Source organism: Mauremys mutica, chromosome 10 (assembly GCF_020497125.1).
Source record: "Mauremys mutica isolate MM-2020 ecotype Southern chromosome 10, ASM2049712v1, whole genome shotgun sequence".
Taxonomy (NCBI): domain Eukaryota; kingdom Metazoa; phylum Chordata; order Testudines; family Geoemydidae; genus Mauremys; species Mauremys mutica.
In genome coordinates this window covers 28,138,308-28,158,190 of record NC_059081.1, presented here as the reverse complement: position 1 = coordinate 28,158,190, position 19,883 = coordinate 28,138,308, and the positions used below count along the sequence as shown (strand labels likewise).

General features: G+C 41.8%; 1 protein-coding gene and 1 long non-coding RNA gene across 2 annotated transcripts in view; one reads left to right on the top strand and one right to left on the bottom strand.

The window, feature by feature from the left end:
* The window catches only part of GALNT13 (polypeptide N-acetylgalactosaminyltransferase 13), a 492,985-nt gene that overhangs the window by 412,727 nt on the left and 60,375 nt on the right, over window positions 1–19,883 (bottom strand). The window lies entirely within an intron of this gene.
* Window positions 1–19,883, top strand: part of LOC123378646 — a 52,756-nt gene that overhangs the window by 15,943 nt on the left and 16,930 nt on the right. Inside the window, exons 2-3 of the long non-coding RNA XR_006582692.1 lie at window positions 13,109–13,230; window positions 14,364–14,469. This is a non-coding gene — a long non-coding RNA (uncharacterized LOC123378646). The remainder of the gene's footprint in view (window positions 1–13,108; window positions 13,231–14,363; window positions 14,470–19,883) is intronic.

The window sequence follows — 19,883 nt, the reverse complement described above, 5'->3', positions numbered from 1 at the left end:
GCACTTCAGATTCTTAAACCTTGGGTCGAGTGCTTTAGCTATCTTTAGAAATCTCACATTGGTACCTTCTTTGCGTTTCATCAAATCTGCTGTGAAAGTCTTCTTAAAAATGAACATGTGCTGGGTCATCATCCGAGACTGCTATAGCATAAAATATATGGCAGAATGCGGGTAAAACAGAGCAGGAGACATACCATTCTCCCCCAAGAAGTTCAGTCACAAATGTAATTCATATTTTTTTTAAACGAGCATCATCAGCATGGAAGCAGGTCCTCTGGAATGGTGGTCAAAGCATGAAGGGGCATATAAATGTTTAGCATATCTGGCATGTAAATAATTTGATTTCAGCTATTTAAACCTGAAATTTCATGGTGTTGTAATTGTAGGGGTCCTGACCCAAAAAGGAGTTGGGGGGGGGTTGCTTACAGTACTGCTACCCTTACTTCTGTGCTGGTGCTGACAGGGCGCTGACTTCAGAGCTGGGCAGCTGGAGAGTGGCAGCTGCTGGCCAGAAGCCCAGCTCTGAAGGCAGAGCCGCTGCCAGCAGCAGCGCAGAAGTAAGGATGGCAGGGTATGGTATTGCCACCCTTACTTCTCGCTGCTGCCTGCAGATCTGGGCCCTCAGTCAGCAGCCGCCACTCTCTGGCTGCCCAGCTCTGCAGGCAGAAGTGCAGAAGTAAGGGTGGCATGGTATGGTATTGCCACCCTTACTTCTACGCTGCTGCTGGCTGGGTGCTGCCTTCAGAACTGGGCACCCACCAATAGTCACCGCTCTCTGAAGCTTTGAAGTAAGGGCAGCAATACCGCAACCCCAACCCCCCACCTCCCCAAATATACTTATGACCTCCCTGCAACTCCCTTTTGGGCAGGACTCCCAATCAGATAAATGCTGGTCTCCCCCATGAAATCTGTATAGTATAGGGTAAAAGCACACAAGACCAGATTTCATGGGGGGAGATCAGATTTCACAGTCCATGATGCGTTTTTCATGCCTGTGAATTTGGTAGGTTCTAAATATAAGACTAGAATGAAAGAATATGGAGAATAGATCCAGACAATTTGAGGACACAACAACAATTGGATGTCAGTGTTCTGAATCACTCTTTTTATAACTTTAAATAATTAGACAAGGGTTACATGTAACTAGCATTAAAATAGAACAAACAAGATACGTGCCTATCACCACCACAATCATTTTGCTTGTATGCCGCATCCCAATTTCCTCACCATGCATCTGTTTTTTGTCTTTATTGAGACAATTTTTCTGGATAGGAACCCTCTTTTCCTAGGGGATTTTACAACGCCTAGCAAAATGGGACTTTGATCTTGAATGGGGTCTTTGGCTATGGCAGCATTGCAAGTGTTCAGTAATAATAGCCACCCTTCATTTTAAAACATCTTTATTTGTTCTTGGTGAAATGAATGTGCCTTACAACCAGTAACGACATTCAATAACCAATTGACAGTTTTGTTCACATGCCCATGCAAGGTGCCAAGGATGCGAGGCCTAACGCAGGTCATAGTAACTTACATACTGTCTCGCTAAGAACAAAAATTATATAGGTTTTAATACTACAACTGATTATTATTTATGTTGTGGCAGCACCCTAAAAAAACCCAACTTCCTGGAGTTCCCCAGTTTGAGTAGGGAGTAATTTGTGACACTCCTTTATGGGACGCAGTGTACCTCCCCCACATGCTCAGCCAATTCTGCTAGCCAGTGCATGGCTCCACCTACTTCCTGTCCCCTTCCTAACCAAGAATGAAAATTTGGATCTCAGATCCTGCACTTCCAGAATGGCAATTCTGGGGTATAAGGAACCCCTACTCCCGCCTATGCCTCTAGATTGTGGCTAGCCCTTCATACATTTTTCTGCCAAACTAAACCATATTACTCTTATGTGCTAGTATAGAGTTACTGCTTGATATGCTAATTTGCTGTTACTAATTAAAGCAAGCTGCTGGCATACTCAGCAGGGAGGGAGAACAGTCCTAAATCCATCCATTTTCAGATGAGTAAATACTAAAATAATTTTTTTTAATGTTTTTTTTAAAAGTCTTGTGCTTGTATTTGGCCATGGGAGATAAATCAAAGAATGAAATTTTGATGGGTGTACATGGATATATGAATAGAATATGCAAGAATGTCAAAGTTAAAAAAAACAGAAGGAAAAGCTCAGTGCTGCTGAATTACTAAATAACCGTTATAGCAGCATGTAGCATAATATTAAAGCTACCCTCAAAGTGGAGTTATTTCAGACTGACTGACAACCAGTGTGATAACTATAGACTAGACAAAAGAAATGAGTCATCCCCACTGTGTGGTATTCCTCCTTCTCCACTTCAGACTCCTGCTGTTGGAGGCTGGTGAAGCATTTATCTTCACACACACACCACTACCAAAATAAATAAATAAATCTCTGCTTAGGGTACAGATGAAAAAGGATGTCTAATGTGTTCTTGTGTTGCTTCATTACATGTGTTGTGCTGTTCTGAAGAAGGATGTTTGTTTCATGCTTAACCGAATTTGTGAAGAGACACAGTCTTCTAAAGAACCTGAAAACTGTATTGCTCACCACAGACACAATCAATTCTCATTTCAGTTTGTGTTGTCTCTAAAACCAAATTGAATGGCAATGACATTGTGGAAACTAATCCAGTTTATCTGTGTACAGCTGGAGATTTTGAAATTGACATCAAGTAAGAGGGAATATCTGAGAGTGGTGAGAGGTGGTGGAGAAGGAAAAAAAAGGAACAGCAATAGTTGCCAAAGAAAATAAAATTTGGTCTTTTCCTCTCTACCGAGGGAAGGACTGACTGATATTTTTCTTACTGATTAACTACATAACTGATTACATTTCTCATTTTTCAGTTCTTAACTTGTATAGTTTATCCTTATTATGCTCCACAAACTCCTGCTGCTGGAGTGTCTGCTGTGTTTCCAATATAAGCCTCTCTCAGGTTTTGAAAATTCAAGCACAAAAATTAATTTTGGATTGAAACTGAATATACAAAGCCTGCGATTGCACGAGCACAGAATACATGAACACAAAGTAACTGTGCACTCGAACCAGCAAATACAGGGTTTGCATACAGAACCTTAATAAAACCTAGACTCCAAACATTTTAGCTTTTCAATCTCAGATTAGAATGAACCAATCCCCCACCCCCAAAATCTGCTTTGCTATTTCAACTATGGAAGTACCATAAAATAAAAGCCTTTTAGGTACTTGTCTGTAACTCTACACCTAAACTCCTGAATGTGTTAACTGATAACACATTGAAAGTTCATAAAATAATGTTTGCACTCTGCACCAATAAAAATGTTCCTTTGCCCTTCTGTTTATTTTCATTCTCATTGTAGACAGTTAATGAATTTTCATTCTTGTCTGGGAAAGTGAGGGATATGGAGTTTCTGATATCAGAAGGGACCTGATGAGGAGCACGTCAAGGGAAAGATTTCCATTTACTGAATGGAATTGATATAAAAGCTCTTTTGCTAAAGATCCCAAGGGGCATGGCAATGTGCAGTAGGAATTGTAGATTTTAAGTAATCTTGAAGTTATTGGACCAAGTTCACTGCCAGCATTTAGGCTGGCACCAGCGAAAATGCTGGGAGAGCTCTCTGGTGGGTAACAATGAAGACAGAATAAGTGAAGTAAGTACAGCTTCGCTTTGGGGATGCCAGCAAAAGGGGTCACTTACGTCCTAAGAGCGAATAATGGTGCTGGCAAAATAAGGTGAATAGTCAGGTCAGCTAGAAAGGGCATTGACTGGGAAGCTTCCACCAGCTGCATTCCTATTACTGTCAATGTGAGTTAAAGCGACATGCAAACCCAACGAGGCCAGACACAGGAACATATGGTCTCTGCCATGGTAAACCAGTGTTTACTTCTGCTGTGCAAGGATTTGGCCCAATTGATCTAGAAATGATGGTTTTCCTGTGCATGAGCACATCTTTCACTGAACTTTTCAAAATAGCTCCTAGGATACAGACTAAGGCCCTGATCCAGCAAAGCATTTACATCCATGCTTATCTTTAAGCAAATGGAGTAGTCAATGGGATTTGGCTGAATCAGGCCTTAGGCAGGCTGCTATGCAGTGCACTGACTGCCTGAGAGTCTGTTTGGCCCAATAAACTGTAACAAGTACAAGATTCTAATCCAAAAGGGTTTGTAAAATCCACTTTTAAAAAACTGCATAAATATTAACTTTATATAGCCTGGAACAGCGAATAGTACATGTCCAGAATGAGTGTGCCTTCCATGAGTATCTTTTACCCAACAAAACCATAGATGTTCAAAAACTGTTTGGATCAATGAATACATGCTACAAAATATTGTTTGGAAAAACAAATTAAACTTGAATTTATGAAATATGCTTCTATACACAAGCTTACTGTAAGGGCATATTTACCCCCACAAGACATAAAATGTTAAATAAACACATTTAAAACCTTTCATTAAAAAAATCTAGAATGAACACAAGATTATGCAAAGTTACATTTAAATCTTAATACTGTGATACAATAGACAAGCCAGGAAATTCCAAGTCAAGGCTGACACACCTTTGAAAGAAAGATTTATCCACAGCCAGACAGACTAACCTAGGTGAAATTGATATATCACTAGATTTAAATAAAATTAATGGGTCATGAATCAAAATACAGATTATGCAATTGGTTACAGTGGTTACTCTAGAATGTAATTTTCTAAATGAATTATTTTACACTTCCATAAATCAAAATCCTGATCCCAGTTAAGTCAATGGCAAACGTAGCAAGTAGTGTAGAGTTGCTAATCACTGATGGTTAATTCAGGTATTCTCTCTCTGTGAAGCATTTAGAATATACATCTGGGAATATTATTTGCACCCCATGCTTCATTTGCAGTTCACAAAAGAATCTAAATTCAAGAGAAAGAGAAGAAACACTGAGAGGATACAATCTATAGGTGTAATTCATCATGAAATATTTGGACAATGTCTCCATCTGATAAGCAGATATTTCCCATATATTACTGCACCCTGTACTATTCTAGAAGTTAACAGATTACTTCTTAATTTAATACTTCAATATCTCACTCATTTCAGATGGAGCATATCTCCTCAGTTCAACAATCATATGCAGCACAGAGCACATGCCCTTTTCCAAGTGTGCACTTTTACTTTTCATTCCGTTGAACATCATATTTTGCACATACATTGTTTTTTCCCCAACTGAGGATCTAAAGACACTTTACAAATATTGATTGAGCATTACAACATTCCTGTGCAGTAGCTGGGGTGGGATTCGGGGGGAAAGTGAAATAACTGGCCCAAATCTGCAGCAGAGCCAAAAATAAAGAAAACAGTTCTCCAGATTCCTAAACTCTGTGCTTCAGCCACTATACAATGCTTCTTGAGTAAATTACGTGGAAGTTGCATGCAAATCCAAGGGAGCAGCTGCTTCTCTAGAATCATTACCAAATAAAATGGACTGTGCAGACAGCAGAATTCAGTCTAGAAGCTCAAAAGAAGAAAGGCCTTTATTTTGCTTGCAAATGTTCCATCCAACTCAAAGAATCTCCTTTTCCTTTGTCGCCACAACAAAACAATCCAAGTTAACCTCTCTGCATGAAAGCTTATTGCAAGGTTCAAAACCCCACACTGGGTTTTGATTTTCTACTGTTATTTTTTCCACTGCCCTTTACTCTCCAATTTCTTATAAAATTGTACCTAATTCATCACACCCAGGCATAGAGTTAGTTTGCTCCATGTGGCACATCAGTCATTAGCCAGGTGTATATAAATTAATTGTATAATTATCAGGTAATCAGACCATGTACCTTATTGCCTCCATAGCTCCCAATCAACACAACCCCTGGGAGTTATACACATTTTACATTCTCAGGCCCTGGCTGTGATACTGTATGATTGAAATGTGGCCACGTACATCATTGTTGCTACCACTGGTATACTGTTGCAACAAATCTTATACAAAGTTTGCCATGTAAGGCATCAGCGGAAAAGTAACAATCAAATATGATTATACTGTTTAGATTCAAAGATGATACATTCATATAAAGTTATGAATATTGACTATGTACCTGTATTTCAAATGTATCTGTTACTGGTGTAACACCCACCAGTAAAGTCTACATTGCAGCCAGACAGCATAGGTGGGGTGAGTCCTCCATTTGGAGAGGCTCACATGTGAGCGTCGGAAGCAACCTCAGAGGGAGGGGGGGAAGGAGGGGAGCGGAAGACCCACCCGTGCCTGGACCATGGCCCTGCCACTTTCCCCTGAAGACCCACCCACAACTTGCCCTTCTCTGCCCCCTCCCCCCACCGCTCTCTCCTCTCCACCCATTTCCCATAACAGGGGGAGCCACTGGGGGCCATGGCCCCATCACTTTTTCCTGCCTTAGGCGAGCAGCAGGCAGGGGGACATCAGGGGAAGAGGCAGACTGGGGGTGAGGCAGAGCATGGACAGGGCCATGGTCTGGGCACCAGTGGCCCCCCTCACTTCTATGGAGCTTTGCTTCCGGTGCTCCAAAGGTGGCAGTAGGCTGGCACGCCTCCGGAGAGGTGACCCAGTGGCATTTCCCCTCCCCCCCCTGCATGGCTTTTTTGGGGAGGCTTAGCTTCCTATATGCACCACCCATGCCAGACAGCTTTGTGTTGATGGCCCATCAAAGACAATTAACTCTCACCATGAGCCACAGAAGAAATTCATTCTACCCAGATGGCTCTTCCAGCAGATGCCTTAGCCTCCAAGTGGCAAATGGCTTGCCCTTGTGAGTCAGCAAGCCATGTAAGGCCATGTGACTTGCTCATGTGACCCTTGACTCCATCTTGTGCCTGCACTTTTCCACAAACTGTGCTGTGGGCTTTGTTTGGGACAGTAAAATTCCATCCGTGTGGTAGAGGGCATAAAAGACCCTGGAAACATCTCCATTTTGTCTTCATTTCCTTCGTCATTTATCTGGACTGGGTTTCTAACAAGGGAGCTCTAAACAGGGACGGATGACTCCCAAGCTGATTGGGTAATTTCCAGAGAGTTTTGCAAGCTAGCATTTATTCAGTCACTGCTTCAGACCTGATATAAGAGCTTTGCAATCACTTTTATGTATATGATTCCCCTAACCATTTTAACTCTCTTCTTTTCTCTTATAAACCTTTAGATTTTAGTTATTAAAGGATTGGCAGCAGCATGATTATTGGGTAAGATCTGAATTATATACTGACCTGGCTATGTGACTGATCTCTTGGTATCAGAAGAACCCTTTGTTTGATTAAATATGTTTTTAATAACTTCTCATCTTAAAGTCTGCTGTCTGGGTGATGAGGTAAGTGCTGGAATGTCTAAGGAGACTGCATTTTTGACTTCTTGTTAACCAGTGTGGTGCAACAGAAGTTGACTTTTGTTACTGGCTTGGTATAGCTAATAGTAGAATAACCACCAGTTTGGGGTGAGTCTGCTCTATTTTTCAGCAGTTTGTCCTGAATCTGATATTCTCATCTGTGACCCCTGAGGCACGGTGACACTGGCATAGAGATGTACAGTTATCATTGCTAGTATTAATACTTGTTTCTGCTGATTTGCCATCCAAAAGTGATTGTTGAAAACAACACATGTTTTTCAATGTATTTATTCTGCCCAACATGTACTGTTGGGCGGAATTCCTAACTCACACCATTTTACATAATATTTCAAAAAAGACATGACCGAAGGATGCAGCGTCAGCTTAATCATCGTGTTTTCTGGCTTTTATTGTTGTCACATCTACTACATGAAGGTCTCTTAATAATGAAGTGGTTGTCTGGCAGACCCAGCAGAGTGAAGCTAGAGTGCAGTAAATACGAAGCTAACATGGATCCGAACTGCCAACGTTTACTATTTCCCCAACTGTGACCAATCCCAGGAAGGGTTAAGCAGCTTGCAGGCTAATTGACCCAGATTCAACCTTTAGGGACATATTGATAGATAATGTTTGTGTTTTTGTGTATTTACATATATATTGTTAGAGGTTAGCAATATAATCCCGCAGTCCCTGTCTATGTTGTATTCTATTAATTCAAGTATCAGAGGGGTAGCCATGTTAGTCTGGATCTGTAAAAGCAGCAAAGAATCCTGTGGCACCTTATGACTAACAGACGTTTTGGAGCATGAGCTTTCATGGGTGAATACCCACTTCGTCGGATGCAAGTAGTGGAAATTTCCAGGGGCAGGTATATATAAGCAAGCAAGAAGCAAGCTAGAGATAACGAGGTTAGTTCAATCAGGGAGGATGAGGCCCTGTTCTAGCAGTTGAGGTGTGAAAACCAAGGGAGGAGAAACTGGTTCTGTAATTGGCAAGCCATTCACAGTCTTTAAGACTTGCTTCTTGCATGCTTGATATTTTTCTGTGGCTCAATGACCCATGATAGAAAAAAGGCTCCCTACCCCGGTCTAGATATTACCTGCGTCATCTGAATTATCTCCCCTCCCCCACTGAAGTGAAGGGGTTTCTTTTCATTGACTATAATAGAAGTTGGATCAGGCCCAGGGAACAGAGGTGTTGAGAAATAAGATGTCAATTTTAATAGAGATAATTTGTACAGAAACATTTTAATGCCCTTATGTGACTGAGGTAACAAAAAAAGTATATCTGAGCTAAGAAACCCATAGCGTATCTGAATTTTAAAAGCATTCTTGTCAACAAATTTAGGTTCTAATCCAAAGCCCATTGAAGTCAATAGGAATCTTTCCACTGACTTCAGTAGGATGTGGAATGGATCCTTTCTGTCCAATAGCTTATATTTGACCAACTGGAGATACTGTTAGCTTCGCAGCCCAATTTTGCAGACTCAGGAGACTGTATAAGTGCCCATGTCAAACCTTTTGAGGATCAGCCATCACTAAACTCAACCCAGCTATATGTGGTAATAAGTGTCTGCCTTCCTGATCCTTCAGAGGGGGCAGATTCAGGTACACATTTGCTTATCTCTGAATATGCCTTTGGAAGATAAAGTTTACAGAAATTGTTTGAAACTGGTTTCACTTTAGATGTCAGGAATTTACCAACCAAAGCTCCAGCCCTGGAAGACTCTGGCTTTTAGTAGGGACTGTCTGCATCTGCTTACGATAAGGGGTGTTTGTGTTCTTTTTAAGCAGTTATTTCAGGTACCTACTGCATTCCTTTTCTTGGTCCTAATGCTATCAATCAATATTGCTGCTTCCCTGGGATCTAGGAGTCTTATTCAAATGGGCAATATGAAATTTGCACCATTAAAAGAGACTTCACCAACTCACACCACCATTATTTACACAAATATGCATTTACAAGGGGAAAGCACTTGTAATTCCCTCTACATGCTTTTATTCAGTTTCACAACCCCACCAATAACTGCAATAGGAATGTAATAGAAAAAAACTTTACATAGCACTGATGCATGTTTTCAATTAAAACAGAAATCACATGGTGATTGTCATCAGCTCTATCGCCACACAATACTGTTATCACAGAGCCATTTGACACTATACAACATTCAAGTGATCAAATTTGCACTAGGGCTGTCAAGCGATTAAAAAAATTAATCACAATTAATCGCATTGTTAATAATAGAAAACCATTTAATTTGTTTTGTTTTCTACATTTTTAAATATATTGATTTCAATTACAACCTAGAATACAAAATGTACAGTGCTCACTTTGTATTTAGTTTTGATTACTATTGTTTGCACTGTAAAAAGACAAAAGAAATAGTATTTTTCAATTCCCCCAATACAAGCACTGTAATGCAACCTCTTTATCATGAAAGTTGAACTTACAAATATAGAATTATGTACAAAAATACTGCATTCAAAAATAAACCAATGTAAAATTTTAGAGCTTGCAAGTCCACTCAGTCCTGCTTCTTGTTCAGCTAATCACTCAGACAAACAAGTTTGTTTACATTTGCAGGAGATAATGCTGCCCGCTTCTTGTTCACAATGTCACCTGAAAGTGAGAACAGATGTTTTCATGGCACTGTTGTAGCTGGCATTGCAAGATATTTACATGCCAGATGCGCATGCTTCAACCACCATTCCAGGGAACATGCGTCCATGTTGATGACGGGTTCTGCTTGAAAACCGTCCAAAGCAGTGCGGACCGATGCATGTTCATTTTCATTATCTGAGTCAGATGCCACCAGCAGAAGGTTGATTTTTGTTTTAGGTGGTTCGGGTTCTGTAGTTTCCACATTACAGTGTTGCTCTTTTAAGACTTCTGAAAGCATGCTCCCTACCTCGTCCCTCTCAGATTTTGGAAGGCACTTCAGATTCTTAAATCTTGGGTCGAGTGCTGTAGCTATCTTTAGAAATCTCATATTGGTACCTTCCTTGCGTTTTGTGAGATCTGCAGTGAAAGTGTTCTTAAAATGAACAACACGTGCTGAGTCATCATCCGAGACTGCTATAACATGAAATATATGGCAGAATGCGAGTAAAACAGAGCAGGAGACATACAATTCTCCCCTAAGGAGTTCAGTCATAAATTTAACTAATGCATTATTTTTTTACTGAGCGCCATCAGCATGGAAGCATGTTCTCTGGAATGGTGGCCGAAGCATGAAGGGGCATACAAATGTTTAGCATATCTGGCATGTAAATACAATGCAATGCAGACTACAAAAGTGCCATGCAAATGCCTGTTCTCATTTTCTGGTGACATTGCAAATAAGAAGAGAGCAGCATTATCTCCTGTAAATATAAACAAACTTGTTTGTCTTAGCCACTGGCTGAACAAGAAGTTGGACTCAGTGGACTTGTAGCCTCTGAAGTTTTACACTGTTTTGTTTTTTAGCGCAGTTATGTAACCAAAAAAACAACCTACACTGGTAAGTTGCAGTTTCAGGACAAAGAGATTGTACTACAGTACTTGTATGAAGTGAATTGAAAAATACTATTTCTTTTGTTTCATTTTTACAGTGCAAATATTTGTAATCAAAATATACCCTTTGATTTCAATTACAACATAATACAAGATATATATGAAACTGTAGAAAAACATCCAAAATATTTAATACATTTCAATTGGTAGTCTCTTGTTTAACAGTGCAATTAAAACTGCGATTAATCACAATTAATTTTTTTAATAGCGGTTAATTTTTTTGAGTTAATCACGTGAGTTAACTGTGATTAATCGACAGCCCTAATTTGCACTTAATAATATATCTTGTCAGACAGTGCTTTTATTTAAAACCATCAATATGGCAATGTCATGCCTCAAACGAGGTATCTAAAATTGATTTTGTAAGCCCTTGGATGGCACAGAAAAAAAGGTAGCAAAAAGTACATTGATGAATACATTAATATGTTCTTCTCACAGGATTAGTAGAGCAGAACATTTTTGTAACATAAGGTGAATTTCTTCATGTCATGTCCGTACTTAAATTTTACAGCTGTCTCTCTCTAATTACCTCCATCCCAACAGGCAACCAAATTACAAGCCAAGATAGTTTAGAGAAAGCACAGAGCCTGCTGGCTTTATTCAAAAAAAATAAGTAAATATATTAATTTACATAATTGCAATCTTATCCTTTACATTGCATCTGGCCTGATGCTTTTAGAATCACATCAAGCAGAACCCATTGCCTGAAGTCATATCGGAAAACATAAAAGAACTAGTCCTTGAAGGAAAACTTCAGTGATTACCTAGGATAACTATTTCCTACATAGGTACATCTTCAGGAGCCCCCTTGTCCCAGTGACAATGTAGAGGGAATTAGCAAGTAAAGACAAAGGGACTTGGGGAGCAGGAAACAGCCTCTCACTGAAGCTGCCAGTTCTGGTTAGCCACTAGCAGATGACAAATACTCCATATCATGCCTGAAGGGGCTGATCTGATGCCAAGCCTCACTCTAAATAAACCCTGGAGATTCCTAATCACATAGCTCACATCAGCCAAACCCTTTAGGCATCTTTCCTTCCCAGGCCTAGCCTAGATCAGACTAGATCAATGCAGAGTTAACCTTAACTCCTCTTGAGATAGCCTAGCCACACTATAAAATAACAGTCAAGCTACACAGAGGGGTTGTGTTAGCAGCTAACAAGTTGTGCTAACTTGAACTTCAGCCCATTCCCCCGATGTGCTAGTCAGTTTGAGTTAAAGGCACTACCATATGCGAGTTAGGGGGTTTGGGATGGATGGCACCCAAGTTAGGGGCCACACTTGAGATATAGTTTCAATTAACTCTGCAGTGAAGACAAGCCCTATGCTTCTGTTTATTTTCTTTTCATACTGAGGACATGTTTTAACATCTTTTTCAAATGATTTGTAATGAGAGCTATGAGACGATATATTATGTTACTTTTCCTTTTAAAAAAATATGGAACTTTCCCATGTTTACTTAAACCAGCAGTTGTTAGTTTTATTATTTGCAAATGGAGAGTAGATATTTTTATAAACTTCCTTATTTTTACTGAGAGTAAAAAAGCAACTTCATGATTAGAGCTTTGAGAATAACTAATTTTTGTGTTAATGGCCATATAAAAAAAATTCAAGTTCATTTTGGATCAAATGAAATATTTCAACCTGAACCACCACATTTAATTATTTTGATGTTTTACTATTTTTAAATAAAATTTGAAGCAAAGTTTTGAAACAAAATTGAGACATTTCAAAAGTGTTAAACAAAACATTTTGATTTGGGGGGAACTCCCCCTCCCCCATCTGAAACAATCTGGTGAATTCAGCATGAATTTGTGAAATGTTTTAGTCAACCCAAATCTACGTTTTCCAGTGAAAGTATTATTCATAAATAATTCACCCAGCCCTATTCATGATACCTTTTTCTAAACAGAATTTTCTTCTGATTTACACGTATCCATTTGTCTAATGTAAAAAGCTATCAAACATGATAAAGAGATCATTATACTATTGCTGAATGGGATATCCACAGAGGAACCATTTCTGTAATGATCACATGGTGCTACTTGTGTTTATGTATGCTGGGATTTTGCGTGAAAACACTGGCAAACTCCAAAGAGGAGACATTTTCAACAGTCTCGATGCAGCTTTTGTGTATACATATGGATTTCAACAAATGAAGGCCACTTTTTGTACCTCGGGGCAATGTTTTCTGTTTGGCTTTGTGTTTGCAGAGGTAGAGAGCTTTCATCCTCCAGTACCTGGGCTGAATATCAATCTTGTACTCAGGAAAACCCAGCTTCCATACCAGCCAGCACACATCAGTCCCAAGAGGATATGGCCAACTGACTATTAGGTATGGTAAACCTCCAGCCAACTAGTTCATAATCTGCAATTTGTAGCATAAGCTAGCCAGGGACACATACTGATCTTGGGCTGAGCTAACCTGCCCAAAGCTGTCATGATGGTCACAAAGTTACTATTACAAGAAAGAGGCAATGGTCTGTAATATGTAGGAATGCAAAAGTATAATATTTTATAGTGAACATGTGGCAGAAACAGCCATACCTTACATAGTAAATAGCTGCTCTGCTGAGACCTCCAGGAGAACACCAGCTATCTCTCTCACACAAATCACACAATGACAGCTCGTATTGTGTGTTATTGTGAACCAGTTGCACATGAAAAGTGTGTGTAGAAGGAGAGGGGAGAGGAAAGACTTCACAGAGGAACAGTGGTCAAGGCGCTAACCTGGGATTTGGGGGATCCAAGATCCTTTCCCTGCTCTGCTGCAGAGTTCCTGTGTGCCCTTGGGCAAGTCATGTGGGGTCTCTGTGCCTCAATTTCCCACCTGTAAAATATCTCCTGGGGTGTAGTGAAGATAAATAAATTAAAGATTACGAGGTGCTCCAGTAAGGGGGGCCATATAGTTACCTAAGATAAATAGATGAGACTACAGACTACAAGTGCTTGCGGTAAAGGAAATATGTTCTATGAAACTACACCAAAACTAAGGCATGTCTCCTGGTATGTGAGTTATAACTTTTCAGGTATATTATAAACTGAGAGGTCAATATTATATTTCAGAGAGCTAAATATACTTGTAATAAAATGTACATATCTGACAAAACTGGTGTTTGGAAGAGAATATGGTAGGTAACTGGCCTCTTTGAAAGAGTTGGAAAAACAAAAGGCTCCCTTTCCTGTACCTGGGGGGAAACTTTGATTAACAGAGTGATGTTTTCTGGAGTGCATGTGACCTACTGATTTGAAAGCAACACTTTGCAGTACTGCTACTGGAGCAAACCAAGAGCTTCCTAATATGCAAGAGTTTCTGGTATATTATCCCATGCTTTGTAATGAAAACTCTGGTATTGGTTAGCTACACTTCTTGGAATCCCCGTGTAACCAAGTTTACATTTCAGCCAACTCTTATTTCATGCTTCCTTCCCTCTGCAAGTTGCCCGTAAACTTTGCTTTTATTTAAAGATAGCTGGAATTGGCTGAGGAGACTTCAGTGGGAGAGAATCACTGTTGTAGCAGCTCAAAGAAGAGGAATTGAGCTGGGGCTTCCCACAAGGCTAAGTTGGAGTGGGTGAGTACCTCATAATAGCATTTCATCTTTCCATAGTCAGGATAGATACTCCCACAGATTCCCTCTTCCTCAGTGGTATAGACAGTTTAGTTTAGCACTTTGGTTAAACCACCAACAATAAAAGTCTTCCCCTTCCAAAGTAAATATTAAACGCTATTAAAAAAAAATCTAAGTTCAATAAAACTTCACTCCTAGGGTGCTTGGCTTCCAAGCAGTCCTCCATCAGACCAACTTGCACCTTTCACTGGGGGTCCTTCTGCAAACATGAAACAGGAATGTGCTTGACCCAGGTTTGGTCTGACAGGGCTAGCATACTCTGTTATAGACCCCTTCTCAAATTGTACCAAAAAGGGCACCAGCACAGCCTGCCATAGGACTGGCAAGAGCTGACAGTCCTGAATGTTGCTAAGATTAATTAAAATCAACTCTCCAAACTAGCTGGTGGGCAGAAGTTAAAAGTGAATACTGTTTCCCCTTGGAACCAGCTTCTAAGAGGTCATTATATATTTGTGCTAACTGACTATTTTACACCTACAGATGATCTAGAAGTCAGACCTGAAATCTCCTCTCACTTACATTGGTTCTCATTTACATTAATATAAACCAGGAGTAACGCCACTGCAAAAAAAAAAAGTTATATTGGTGCAAAACCAGTGTAAATGAGAGGAGACTCAAACCTTAAGAATTTATGGATTTGTTTTTTAAGCTTTCATCGTCATTCATTGTACTTTTGGTCATAAAACTGGGAAAAGGAAGTTGTGAGTATTTATACTCAAGATTGGAGGACCCTGATAAGAGATATTTGTTCTGCTGATGGCATGACTTCTCAGCTGAAAGTCAGGGTGACACAGGCTTTACAAACATATATAAAAAGGACTTGCCCACTTCATTAAACTTTCCTCATGAAAGCCTTGAGGGAGGAAGATGATCTGGAATAGTTTTTCTACCTCAAAATAGAATATATTTAAAGAAAGATACTAAGTGAGAATGCTATATATAGGAAATTAAGAGTGGAATGGACCCAAAATAAAACAGAGCATGTTTTATTTGTGGTTGGTTGACTGGCATGTTTATGCATACACAAATAATCCCATTGCAAGTATTGAGACTAGTTTATACCTTGTGGAGCAAGGAACACATTAAACTAGGTCTCCTCTTCATGATCTGCTCAGTGCCTAGGGTTATTCCTCCCTGATTCACATGGTGCATTTCCACTGGTGTTTTCCCATCAGTGTCAATTAGAGCAGTGTAGAGGCTGCTCTTATGCCAGCTATCTATAGTCTGTATGGGATCATATGGCAATTGGCATGCTTCATTTCATCCTCTCTCATGCCATGGTATTGAGGGGCAGTTGATGTAGGAGGTGGCTTGATCCTTTGATGCCAGCAAAGAGCCCCATACACTGTTCAAATTCTCAGCTGGCCACATAGGGACAGATGCTTGAGTGGCCAGAAGTAGAGCGGAGAATATGGACCATTAGTGACAAATACACCATATCAAGAATGTATCTAACCTTATCATAAATTTGATATCCCCAAAAGAGGTATTGGAGCCAAGTCCTATGAAGTATTGCTGTTCACCTAAAAGTTAAAATGTTCTGAGGTTGGGTTTGTTTTTTTTAAATCTTGGGTGGGGAACAAAACAAAAAAATCCTACTAGACTAAGAATGGTTCTCACCTGTTACTGGAAAGCCAATTCTTTTTGACAATGGACATTAATGTCCCAGAGGTCCTGGAAATTACTTCACTGCCTATCAGGGCCGGCTCCAGACCCCAGCGCGCTAAGCGCGCGCTTGGGGCAGCATCCTGCGGGAGGGCAGCAGGCAGCTCCTGTGGACCTCCCGCAGACATGCCTGTGGAAGGTTCGCTGGTCCCGCCGCTCTGGTGGACCTCCCGCAGACGTGCCTGCGGAGGGTCCGGTGGTCCCGTGGCTTTGGTGGAGCATCCGCAGGCATGCCTGCGGGAGGTCCACCGGAGCCGCGGGACCAGCGGACCCTCCGCAGGCACGTCTGCAGGAGGTCCACCGGAGCCGCGGGACTGGCGACTGCCAGAGCGCCCCCCGCAGCGCGCCGCCCTGCTTGGGGCAGCGCAAATCCTAGAGCCGCCCCTGCTGCCTATAGCCCTCACTAACCTCACCTAAAGACTCTTTTACGTTATCCCCTAAGTGTGTGCAAATGCACTAGTTGTAGAAGACAAAAAGGAAGCAACTCTCAAGGCATTATTAGTATCAGTACTCAAAACACCAATAGGTAGAAGCCATTCTAAGGCACTTGTCTCAAAGGAGTCTATACCCATCAACCAGGCCCCCCATATTATGGAAACTGAACGTTGTATAAAAGGCATTGACATTTTGCTGATCCTGTTCCCTTTGCAGTTGATGGGAGATTTGCCATTGACTTCAATGGGACCAGCATTCAGCCCTCTTACAGCAAGTTTAAAAATAAAGTGCCCTCTGTATTATAAATCAACATTAAAATCTTGTTATCCAACTTTTAACCAGAACACAGTGCAATGACTATACAGTATTAATCACAGATAATACCCTCAATATGCAAGCACTCTCAGATATGGTACATATACACAAAAAACTAAAGTGAAATTGCAGCCCTCTGAGTTGACAATGATTCAGCTGGTGCTGATTAGGTTAAGATTACCTGCACAAAGGGCAGGTAATTTTTCAAACTACGTAACAAGATCGACATTATACAACTCTTTTAAATGGTGACAATAATGTTTGTGCAATGTATTTGCAATAGTAAAGAGCAAGAGACAGGTAGTGTAGATCAATCTGGGGCTGACCGATACACAAAATATATTTGTATTGGCACACAGTATATGCACACCGTACATTTAGATATTTTCAACAATCGATTATGTCAACATCCTTTACTTCCATTCTAATTTATACCCTATTCCATTTGTTGGCACACATGACCATGCATTAATGACAACACAGCATTAATGAGGGCCTTTATTTGCCTAGCTGCAGTTCCTTACAGAGCCTGATTCAGGTTACTCCTATCAAAGGTAGGTGTAATTTACATAAGATTAATTACAGTTGGGTCAGAGAAGATATGCACTTTGTGACAGTGACCCCATAAGGCTTTATGGGGGGTGCTTATAAATGTATGTATGATATAACTGGAATAGGGTTTTGCTACATATGCCATGTAACATATCTATGTAAAGGTTATGATCTACTGGTTATGTTCATCCTAGTTGTATGCAGGCACCATTTGTGTGTTCAAAGTTATAAACATTGGCTGTATAATTGCTAGATTTCTAAGTAGCCTTAGTTAGAACATTTGGTCACTCCTTGGGAAAGGAATGTGCTCAGTCAGGAAGCATTTAACAGACAAAAGAGCTTGGAAGACCCCAATCCACATAAGAAGTCTAGCTGAGGACATTCAAGGTAGCATGTGGAACCATAGCCAATGAGAGCTTCAGGGGAGGTACCTGGAGGCGTGGCAAGGGCCGTGAACAGAGCCCTGTGTCACCTCTTCCCCCCGCCAAGGGGCTGCGCAGGGATGTAGTGAGCAGCGAGGCGTGGGGCCGGGGCCAAGCGAGCAGGCAGCGAGCGCACCACTGCAGGTAAGCGGCACCGGGCCAGAGCCCGAACCCCTCCTGCACCCCGCCCCCGAATTCCCTGCCCTGAGCCCCCTGCCTGCACCTTGCACCCCTCCTGCACCCGAATCCCCTGCCCTGAGCCCCCTGCCTGCACTCTGCACCCAAATCCCCTGCCTGCACCCCATACTCCTCCTGCACCCCAACTCCCTGCTATGAGCCCCCTGCCACACCCTTCCTGCACCCCAACTCCCTGCCTGCACCCTGCATCCCAACTCCCTGTCCTGAGCCCCCACTGTACCCCTCCTGCACCCGAACCCCCTGCTTTGAGCCCCCTGCCTGCACCCCGCACCCCTCCTACACCCCAACCTCCTGCCCTGAACCCCCTGCCTGCACCCCACCCCCAACTCCCTGCCCTAAGCCCCCTGCCATACTCTGCACCCCAACCCCCTACCCTGAGCCTCCTCCTGCACCCTACACCCCAACTCCCTGCCCTAAGCCCCCTGCCGCACCCTGCATCCCAACCCGCTACCCTGAGCCTCCTGCTGCACCCTGCACCCCCATGCACCCCAACTCCCTGCCCTGAGACACCTTTTGCATCCTGCACCCCTCCTGCACCCCAATCCCCTGCCCTGAGCCCTGTCGCACCCTGCACACCTTCTGTACCCCAACCCCCACCCTAAGCCCCCTGCCTGCACCTTGCACCCTAACCCCCTGCCCTGAGCCCCCTCCTGCATCCCATCCCCCTTCCCTGAGCCCCCTCATACACCCCTCACCCCTCCTCTGCCCCAAGCCCTTGCCCTGAGCCCCTTCCTGCACACCACACCCTCTCCCGCACCCTGCACTCCCTCCCACACCCCAACCTTTATGATGTTCACCTTTAAAAAAAAAATTCCCTGGGTGCACACCCTAATGAAATGTGCTGTGCAGGCCTATGCTGGTGCAGCTGGCACAGAGGAGCAGGGCCCCAGAGTATTTCTGGGGCAAGCCCAGGCCTTATGCTGTGTCACGATCGGGCGCAGACTCACCACTGGGTCCATGTCCCAGGGGTGGGGAGGCTGTAGGGTGATCTCCCACCTTTCTACAGCCAATGGCCTGTGCTCCCCACTGCCATGCTGGAGCCTCTGCATTTATTTATTGACAAATAAAACTTGCAGAATTTTAAAATATTGTGTGCAGAATTTTTAATTTTTGGTGCAGAATGCCCTCAGGAGTAGATATTGGAGAAATTCAGAAAGGTACACAGCAGTGGTTTCCCACTTAGCTACCTCTTTTCCCCATTTGCAGAAGACGCAGCCTAAATTTGGTTAACCTTAAAGCACCATTAGTTTTGAGGTTAATTTGATGTCATCTCTAGTTTAGTGCTGGCAGGCTCAAATATTTGTCAGTTTTGTAATGATCACACTGTAATGAGGTGGCACCACAACTTTGTCTTGTTGCTGCCAATAATTAGTTCAGATTTCTGGAGGCAGTTGTGAGATTGTGTCCCTTCTGTTTCCCATTTCAAAACCCACTGTGTGTAAGTTAATACTGCATATTGTCTCTTATACACACTAGATGTCACTACATGACCTGAAATATACTCTGGATTTTGATCTATTTCCTTGATGTTCTCAAACAAAAAATGCCACACAATAGAAAATAAATAATCTTGCCCCCAAAAACATGGTTCTGCTTTTATTTGAATATGGATAATGAATCCACAGCTAGAAATCACACTTTAATTTTAATAGTAGCACAAACCAGTCTTCTGTTTCTTACTGCTATCTTTCAGTTCATTAGTTTCTCTGACTGGAGCTGCTACTCAACTCAGATAAAACTTTTGCATCTTGATCTAGATTTTAGGTGCAT